This window comes from Halichoerus grypus, chromosome 1 (genome assembly GCF_964656455.1).
Source record: "Halichoerus grypus chromosome 1, mHalGry1.hap1.1, whole genome shotgun sequence".
In the NCBI taxonomy this organism is placed as follows: Eukaryota; Metazoa; Chordata; class Mammalia; order Carnivora; family Phocidae; genus Halichoerus; species Halichoerus grypus.
Window position 1 is genome coordinate 111,583,327 of NC_135712.1, and position 8,540 is coordinate 111,591,866.

Sequence of the window (8,540 nt, forward strand, 5' to 3'; positions counted from 1 at the left end):
CAAGATTAAGAACCCCTGAAATAGAAAATCCAAAGAAGAGGTATAATGATCAGTAATAAGCAACTTCCCCCCTAAATCTATCCCTCTATCCTCAAAGGCAACAGCAATAATAATGATTAATCATGATAGTAGTAATAGCAACCTTTTGTTGGGGTTCCTTCGATGTATCAGTTACTGTAGTTAGTTTCTACACATTTATTTCACTGAAATCTCTCAGCAGCCCTAGGACGTGGTGTTTGTCTCGACTGTATAGAGTTAAAGCTCAGAGAGGTTGAGTAATATGCCCTAGGCCCTATCTTTAACAAGTGGGAAAACTACGATATGAATCTAGGTCAGTTAACATGAAAACCCACACTTTTCCGGCTCCTTTCTTTGGCCCCCTGGACCTCTTCTGCTACCCCTGCCCGCCCAGGTCCTGGAGTCTTGTCTCCTCCAACACTGACTCAGCCTTCCCACCCACCTGAGGGAGCCTTGGACAGGCCCCTGGGACCCTCGGTCGTCCCATCCCACGACTGAAATTTGAGTGACTCAAAGCTTCCCCTAGTTTGTAAATTCTTTAATTGTAGACATCGCCATCGTCCAGAGGAAATAGCTGAAACAAATTACCTTCTATCCTAGCTTACTTATATTTATAGCCCACATTCTGGGTCTATAATATTCCAAACCCTTCAATTTGACTGGAAATTCCCTCAGAGATTGTACTGAAACAGCTTATTATCACCTGGCAACATAAAAACAATAAGATTACTGTAGACTCTGAGTCACCTGAATAGCACACATGGCCTGAAGTTTAGCTAGTTCCCTCTGAGTATGCATTTGTCATAGTTACCAAATTTACAAATAACTAGCTAAATACAGGGAACCTCTCGAATTAAAATCTAAGGACATTGATAGAGTGTGACCTTCACTACAATTTGTTTCTGGTACGTGTGTGAGATCTTTTTGACTTTGTTTCCTTTGACGCTTACCCGCAGTGGGAACAGGTATGGGATTTGATGCAACTTTTCAGAAAAGCAACTATCTATAAGGTCTGTATATCCTTTTCAGCCCCGTGTGTGTGTGTGTGTGTGTGTGTGTGTGTGTGTGTGTGTTTAAAACTTTGCAAAGTGCTAAAGACAGCGGAGAACTTGCGTGCTCTGAGCACTGTGGAGGAAGGATTTAGTTATAAAGGTTCCTGCTTCCACAGGATCATTCCAGGATTTCTGTGCCAGGGTGGTGACTTCCCACACCATAATGGCACTGGGGGCAAGTCCATCTATGGGGACAAAGTTGATGATGAGGATTTCATCCTGAAGCACACGGGTCCTGGCATCTTGTCCGTGACAAATGCTGGACCCAACACAAACAGTTCCCAGTTTCTCATCTGCACGGCCAAGACGGAGTGGTTGGCTGGTTGGCATGTGGTCTTTGGCAAGGTGAAAGAGGGCATGAATACTGTGGAAGCGTGGATGGGTTTGTGTCCAGGAATGGCATAACCAGCAAGAAGATCACCATGGCTGACTGTGGACAAATCTAATACATTTGACTTGTGTGTTATCTTAACTACCAGACCATTCCTTCTGTAGCTCAGGAGAGCACCGCTTCACCCCCATCTGCTCGAGATAGCCTATAATCTTTGTGCTCTTGCTGCAGGTCTGTGGTTCCATATTTTCCTTATTCCCCTCCAAGAGCTGGATTGCAGAGTTAAGTTCGTGATTATAAAGTAAAAACTAAACAAACAAACAAACAAAAAAAGGACGTTCAGTTTCCAGGAATAATTTTGGGAGTGGTGTTTATACCAAGAAAAATAACAAAAGCCTCAATGTCCAACAAGGAACTGGTTTGATAAAATGTCAGCACAATAAAATGTTATTTATATTTATAATACATATGCACTAAGGAATAATATTGGTCAGATTCTGAGTGATTTTTGTCTGGATTCATTTTGCCTATCTCTACGTACTGAAGTTTCTGCAGTAAACACATATTACTTTTGAGAAAAGAAAGCTTCATTCCTAAATTCATTCAGGGAGTGGTCCACAGTCTTTGAAGGAAAATCCCCAAGTGTAGGAGAAAATCATTGTGTCTGTGGGTGGACAGAGGGGTCATTCTGCAGTGAACACTGGAGAATAATTGTGCAGGCAATTAACCAAAGGCATGGGCCAGGTGAGGCAGGCAGTAACCATGGGCTAAAAATATGATAGGGAGGCCATAATTCTCACTCAGTGTTTGGGAAATATAAGTACATGGTGTCCACTTGGTCTAGCTACCAAATAAGATTTTTACAAATATCAACTACATATCTGTTTTTCCATTCTTAAAAATGAAAGTGATGAAATGCTTTTACTTTAAGCATTGGCCTTTTATCAGGATTTTTGTAGGCACAGCTTGAATTTTCCTCATTTTAGTTTTCTGAGATGAGGGTTAACAATGGCTTTATAGGACATGGTCTGGCCTGGTTTGTGGAAATGATTCAATGCATCTCACGTAGAGAAATTGTCACCCACCCTAGGCTAGTACAACTGGTTCTTCCTCTCAACACAAAGTATTTTGTGTGTTTGTTCATCTTTGTCAATGTAGATGCTTTTAAAAATTATTGCAGCTAAAGAAGCCTGTTCGACCTTTCTGAAGCTGGATTTTTTGTTAATTCCTGGAATTAATTAAATAATCAGTTCTCTTCCTTTCACGAGCACACACACACACACACACACACACACACCCCACATATAACCACATTTTCCTACCCTACAGCAGTTAAAAAAACAAACTATGACTACATGAGACAACATGGGTGAATCTTACAAATAAGGAGAACGAAAGCCATTAAGACTGCCCCCCCCATTTTGATGACACAATTCTGTATGTACTCTCAACTAATGTAGCTCAGCCCTTAAAGACAGAGGGGTGGCGAGTCCCCTTATGCGACATTTCACACACTAGTTTTTATAGGAACAACACTATCATTCCCCCAGAGGGGCTGTTTCAAGCTGTCTATAGCCACAAGTTGCATCCTGCAAGTGCAAGGCTCTGTGTCAAACATTTCACTTGCTAATTCTCACCACACCCATCTCTGTTCCGTGCGTATAAATATTATTAATTTATACCCAGGGCTCAGGGCCAATTGCAATGGCCGCTGGCATCTCAGATGGACACCATACCTACGAGGTTTGAAAACAAACCAAGGTAGCCAGGTTGGGATCTCACGAAATGCCTAACTCTGTATGGTTTAAGGCAACCTCTTGGCTAAAGGAGAAGTTCTAAAACTATACTCAGCTCTCCTGGTAACCTCTGACACCGAGGTTAAATTTTTAACCTTTTTAAGCCTTTATTTAAATTATTTTTTTATGGGGTGCCTGGGTGGCTCAGTCAGTTAAGCGTCAGCCTTCAGCTCAGGTCATGATCCCGGGATCCTGGGATCAAGCCCCGCATCGGGCTCCCTGCTCGGCGGGGAGTCTGCTTCTCCCTCTCCCTCTGCCTCTGCCCCTTCCCCCTGCCCCCATGCTCGTACTCATGCTCTCTGTCTCTCTCTCAAATAAATAAATAAAATCTTTCAAAAAAATAAATTACTTTTTTACATGTAGTAAAATGCACACAAAAATGTATAGCTCAATGAATTTTACATACGTCTGTTCACATGTAACCACCATCTAGATCAAGATCTAGGACTTCCAGTGCTCAGACAACTCTCTCATATCCTCTCCCAGGCAGTATGTAAATCTCCCACCACTACACACACCCCGAGTAACTACCGTTCTGATTTCTATCACCATAGATTAGTTTTGTCTGTTCTTGAACTTTATATAAATTAATTAATAAACCACGCTTTCTTTGTGTCTGGTTTTTCTCACTAAACATTATGTTGTTGAATGCTGGTTCCTGAAATATCACCAGAACAATCTGTTCAGAGGACAAAGCTGAATGTATTGCTTATTGCCATCAGGGAGAATACCACCTTGAATGAGCTTTCGCTGGAGGGGGAAGGAAAAAGTTAAATTTGAGATTTTGATTCTGGTTTAGGTGAGTCTTTCAATGTGAAGATTTGAATAGGATTGGTAGGAATTATATCATTTAGGACTGTGGGGAAAGCAAGGCAAGGATTTTGAGGTGAAAAAGTTTCAAAGACTCTTGAGGTGTAAACTGTTGATGTTCTCTATTGAAGAGATGATGGGTCTTTCAGGAAGTTCTATAATGAACAATAAAGTGATTTGCCTGGGCAAGTGTATCCTGGAATAGTAAGTAAGCTGTGCTAATGAAGACTATGGGATAACAAAATCTGGGTAAATGTAGGCAGTAAGCTGTAGAGCAGTTTACAGTTTTAGTCCTCAGTGTCCAAGTGGAAGGTTGGAGGGTAGATGGTTTCCATTTGCAGTGATTTTGATATTCTTCTATGTTGTCTTCTGCAGCAGTAGTTTGTTCTTGTCCTTTGCTGTATAGTGTTTCATTATTTGAAAATAATATAGCTTATTTACTCATTGATTCTATTAGTGGATACTTGGGTTGTTTCTAGTTTTTATATCTTTAGAAATATGTTGCTATGATCATTCTTGTACATGTTTTTTGGTGCATATAAGAATACGCTGGGGAGAGGTTCCTCAAAAAGTTGAAAATAGAGCTACCATATGATCCAGCAATTACACTACTGGGTATTTACCCCAAAGATACAAAAGTAGGGACCCGAAAGGGTACGTGCACCCCGATGTTTATAGCAGCAATGTCCACAATAGCCAAACTGTGGAAAGAGCCAAGATGTCCATCAACAGATGAATGGATAAAGAAGATGTGGTATATATATACAATGGAATATTATGCAGCCATCAAAAGGAATGAGATCTTGCCATTTGCAATGACGTGGATGGAACTGGAGGGTATTATGCTGAGCGAAATAAGTCAAACAGAGAAAGACATGTATCATACGACCTCACTGATATGAGGAATTCTTAATCTCAGGAAACAAACTGAGGGTTGCTGGAGTGAGGGGTGGGGTGGGAGGGATGGGGTGACTGGGTGATGGACACTGGGGAGGGTATGTGCTCTGGTAAGCGCTGTGAATTGTGCAAGACTGTTGAATCTCAGATCTGTACCTCTGAAACAAATAATGCAATATATGTTAAGAAAGAAAAAAAGAAGAAGAAGAATGTAGCAGGGGGGAAGAATGAAGGGGGGGAAATCGGAGGGGGAGAAGAACCATGAGAGACGATGGACTCTGAAAAACAAACTGAGGGTTCTAGAGGGGAGGGGGGGTGGGAGGATGGGTTAGCCTGGTGATGGGTATTGAGGAGGGCACGTTCTGCATGGAGCACTTGGTGTTATGCACAAACAATGAATCATGGAACACTATATCTAAAACTAATGATGTAATGTATGGGGATTAACATAACAATAAAAAAATTAAAAAAAAAAAAAAAAAGAATACACTGGGGACTCCTGGCTGGCTCAGTAGGTAGAGCATGCAATCTTGATCTTGGGATAGTGAGTTCAAGCCCTACTTTGGGCCTGGAGCCTACTTAAAAAAAAAATAAAAGGAACCTCCTGGTGTTGGTTTGCTTTTGCCTTGTTAAGGAATCAAACTGCCAGTGGAGATTCTTTTGTTGGGCTTTAGTTAGCATCACAAGGAGCCCAGAGATTCCCCCCTGGCCTACCACCCTCAAGGCTTGACTCATCTCTTTTCACCCAAGGGCCTGTCAATCACTCACTGGCTCAGTATTTCTGGACTGATCACTACGTGCCCTGCCCTGCACAAGGTGCTGAGGACACAGCTGTAAACAAGATTTTACAAGCTCCACAAGGCAGAGGCCTTGACTGTGTTGCTTACTACGGTATTCCCAGCTCCTAGAATAATGCCCAGCAAACAGCAGTACTCAGTGATTGGGGGTCAGCAAATTGGGTCTGCTGACTGTTTTTGTAAATAAAGTTTTATGGAAACACAGCCATGCTCGTTTGTTGACATATTGTCTATGGTTTCCTTCCTGCTACAATGGCAGAATGGGCAGTTGTGAAAGTAAATATCTGTTCCACAAGACCTAAAATATTTACTATCTAGACCTTTACTGAAAGAGTTTGCTGAACTCTAGTCTAGCTGGCCATTTGCCTAGCTAAAAGTTGATACTTCCATTACAATAGAAGAGGAGAGGAACGGGTATTTTTGTTGTTTTTAAGCTTATCATAGAAATTAAAAAAATTTTTTAATAAACAGAGAGAAAGAGAGAAAAAATGAACCTGATTTACCTACCACTCAGCTAGAAGAATGGATACTAGGGGATATATTAGTTTCCTAGGGCTGCTGTAATAAAGTACCCCAAGCTAGGTAGCTCAGAGCAACAGAAATTTATTTCACAGTACTAGAGGTCAGAAGTCAAACATGGAGGTGTCAGCAGGGCCAGGCCCCCACGGAAGGTGCTAGGGAAGGATCTGTTTCAGGCCTCTCCTCTAGCTTCTGAAAGTCTCGGCATTCCTCAGCTTGTAAAAGGACATCCTCTCCCTGTGTCTCTTCACATAGACTTCTCTCTGTGCATATCCATCTCTGTGTCCAAATTTCCCATTTTTAGAAGGACACTAGTTGAATTGCATTAGGGCCCACCCTAATAACCTCATTTTAACTTGATTACCTCCGTAAATACCATATTTCCAAGTAAGGTCACATTCTGAGATACTAGGTATTGGGACTTCAACATATCTTTTTTGAGGGGACACAGTTCAACCCATAACAGAGGAAGAGATAGCAGTCTCTGTCTGGGACTTCATCAGCATCTTCTGAACTAAATCGGTGGCCTATGAGACCTCTCTGAAAATGTCTGGGAAATAGTGCACACAAGACAAATCTTCCCGAAGAGTCACCATGTACCCATTAACATTCCATAAGCTCTGAGAAGTCTTGTTGTAAAACCTGTTTAACTCAAAACTTCCCAAATTATTTAACTCTCAGAGCCTAGGGCTACAGCTTTGGAAAGAAAGTAAATAGCAGGTAAGAAGAAAAGCACAGATCTGGGAACATGATAAACTTGTGAAGTGACAATAGAGGATAGAGGTCAGAGGAGACTTTCTTTCTTTCTTTCTCTTTCTTTCTTTCTTTCTTTCTTTCTTTCTTTCTTTCTTTCTTTCTTTCTTTCTTTCTTTCTTTCTTTCTTCTCTTCTCCTGTCTTTTTTTTTTAGGATTTTTATTTATTTATTTGTCAGAGACAGAGAGCACAAGCAGGGGGAGCGGCAGGCAGAGCGAGAAACAGGCTCCCCACTGAGCAAGGAGCCCGATGCGGGACTCGATCCCAGGACCCCAAGATCATGACCTGAGCCGAAGGCAGATGCTTAACCGACTGAGCCACCCAGGTGTCCCCAGAGGAGATTTTTTTTTTTTTTCATTTTAAACAAGAAGTTTATTTAAACAACAAGACCCTTGACTTGAAGGGAAAACTATCTAGGATTCATTTCTTTTAGAGTAATTTATCCCTACTTAAAGACAGATTGCCCTACATGTAACAGCTACATACAAAAAAGTTATAAAATTGTCCTTGTTTTACAATGATAAATGAAAAACATTAAAATTCTCCAATCGAACAAGGTATGCAAGGATTTTTATGTTGTTCTTTTTTTGTTAAACAGTGAGAGCAAAATTACTTACTGGAATAAAAAGATAAGAGCTGACTGAGCATGCCACTAATGGAGAGAGGGGGTATTTTCACAGAAGCAGTATTTTCCCCCATCCCATCTCCATTTGATGTCGATCAAAACATACCATTGGCCATTTAGGTAAAAAAAAAAATGCAATATGCTTGTGCACATACACAGTTACTTTATGTACAATAAAGGAATGGGGGAAGGGGAAAATGAAAGAATAGAGAAAACTGTACTGTAGTAGTCAGGATGTGGTGGAACCAAATTGTGGCTTTCTAATTGAGAATGTCTTCTTGGTCTGGAGGAATAGAGTTCTGGAGTAAAGTAGCAGGTTCCCTTTTTAGTAGACACCTCCTGTCTGCTGCTGGAACACATCAATTCTATCTTCATCCTCCATTTCCAGGTATGTCTGTTTCATTGATTGGCTGCCCAACAAATCGGAATCTGATCTGCCTCATTGACAAACCCTGTCATTCACATTAGTTTACTAAGTGGTGTATGTCTATTAATCTTAAACTGCACCACAGAACCATCCTGCCCCGCCACCTTCAAATTAATATGATCGTTGTTCTCAGTCTTGACTCCTTCCTTGGGCTTTTCCTCGGCCATGGTGAGCGCCGGAGTCTCCTCAGCTGCCGCTTCACAAAAGAGGTACCAGGTCCGCACCGAGCGAGCACACACCCCCAGAGGAGATTTCCATTGACCAGGAACTTAGGCTGAAAGAAAACATTTCTCAGTATAATTAGCTGCTGTCTGTTCAATGGACAGAAACTCTGATGTGCTTTATCTATGCTGCTCTTGAATAAGTGTGCAGGGTTACCACCTTTCTGGATCTTGCTCCAATTCTCTAGGAGAATATTATGTGCCCTTCAAGGGCCCCAGCTCCCTAGGTTTTGTGGGGAGTCCTGATTTCCAATGTCACAATTTTGGAGAAGAAAGTTTCTACTTAGCTGTCT

At 41.5% G+C, this 8,540-nt stretch overlaps 2 pseudogenes; one reads left to right on the forward strand and one right to left on the reverse strand.

Moving 5' to 3' along the window:
- The first annotated feature begins 321 nt into the window (after positions 1 to 321).
- On the forward strand, positions 322 to 1,790 carry LOC118550516 (peptidyl-prolyl cis-trans isomerase A pseudogene; annotated as a pseudogene).
- A 5,525-nt stretch (positions 1,791 to 7,315) lies between these two features.
- On the reverse strand, positions 7,316 to 8,263 carry LOC118550502 (small ubiquitin-related modifier 2 pseudogene; annotated as a pseudogene).
- Positions 8,264 to 8,540: the final 277 nt, after the last annotated feature.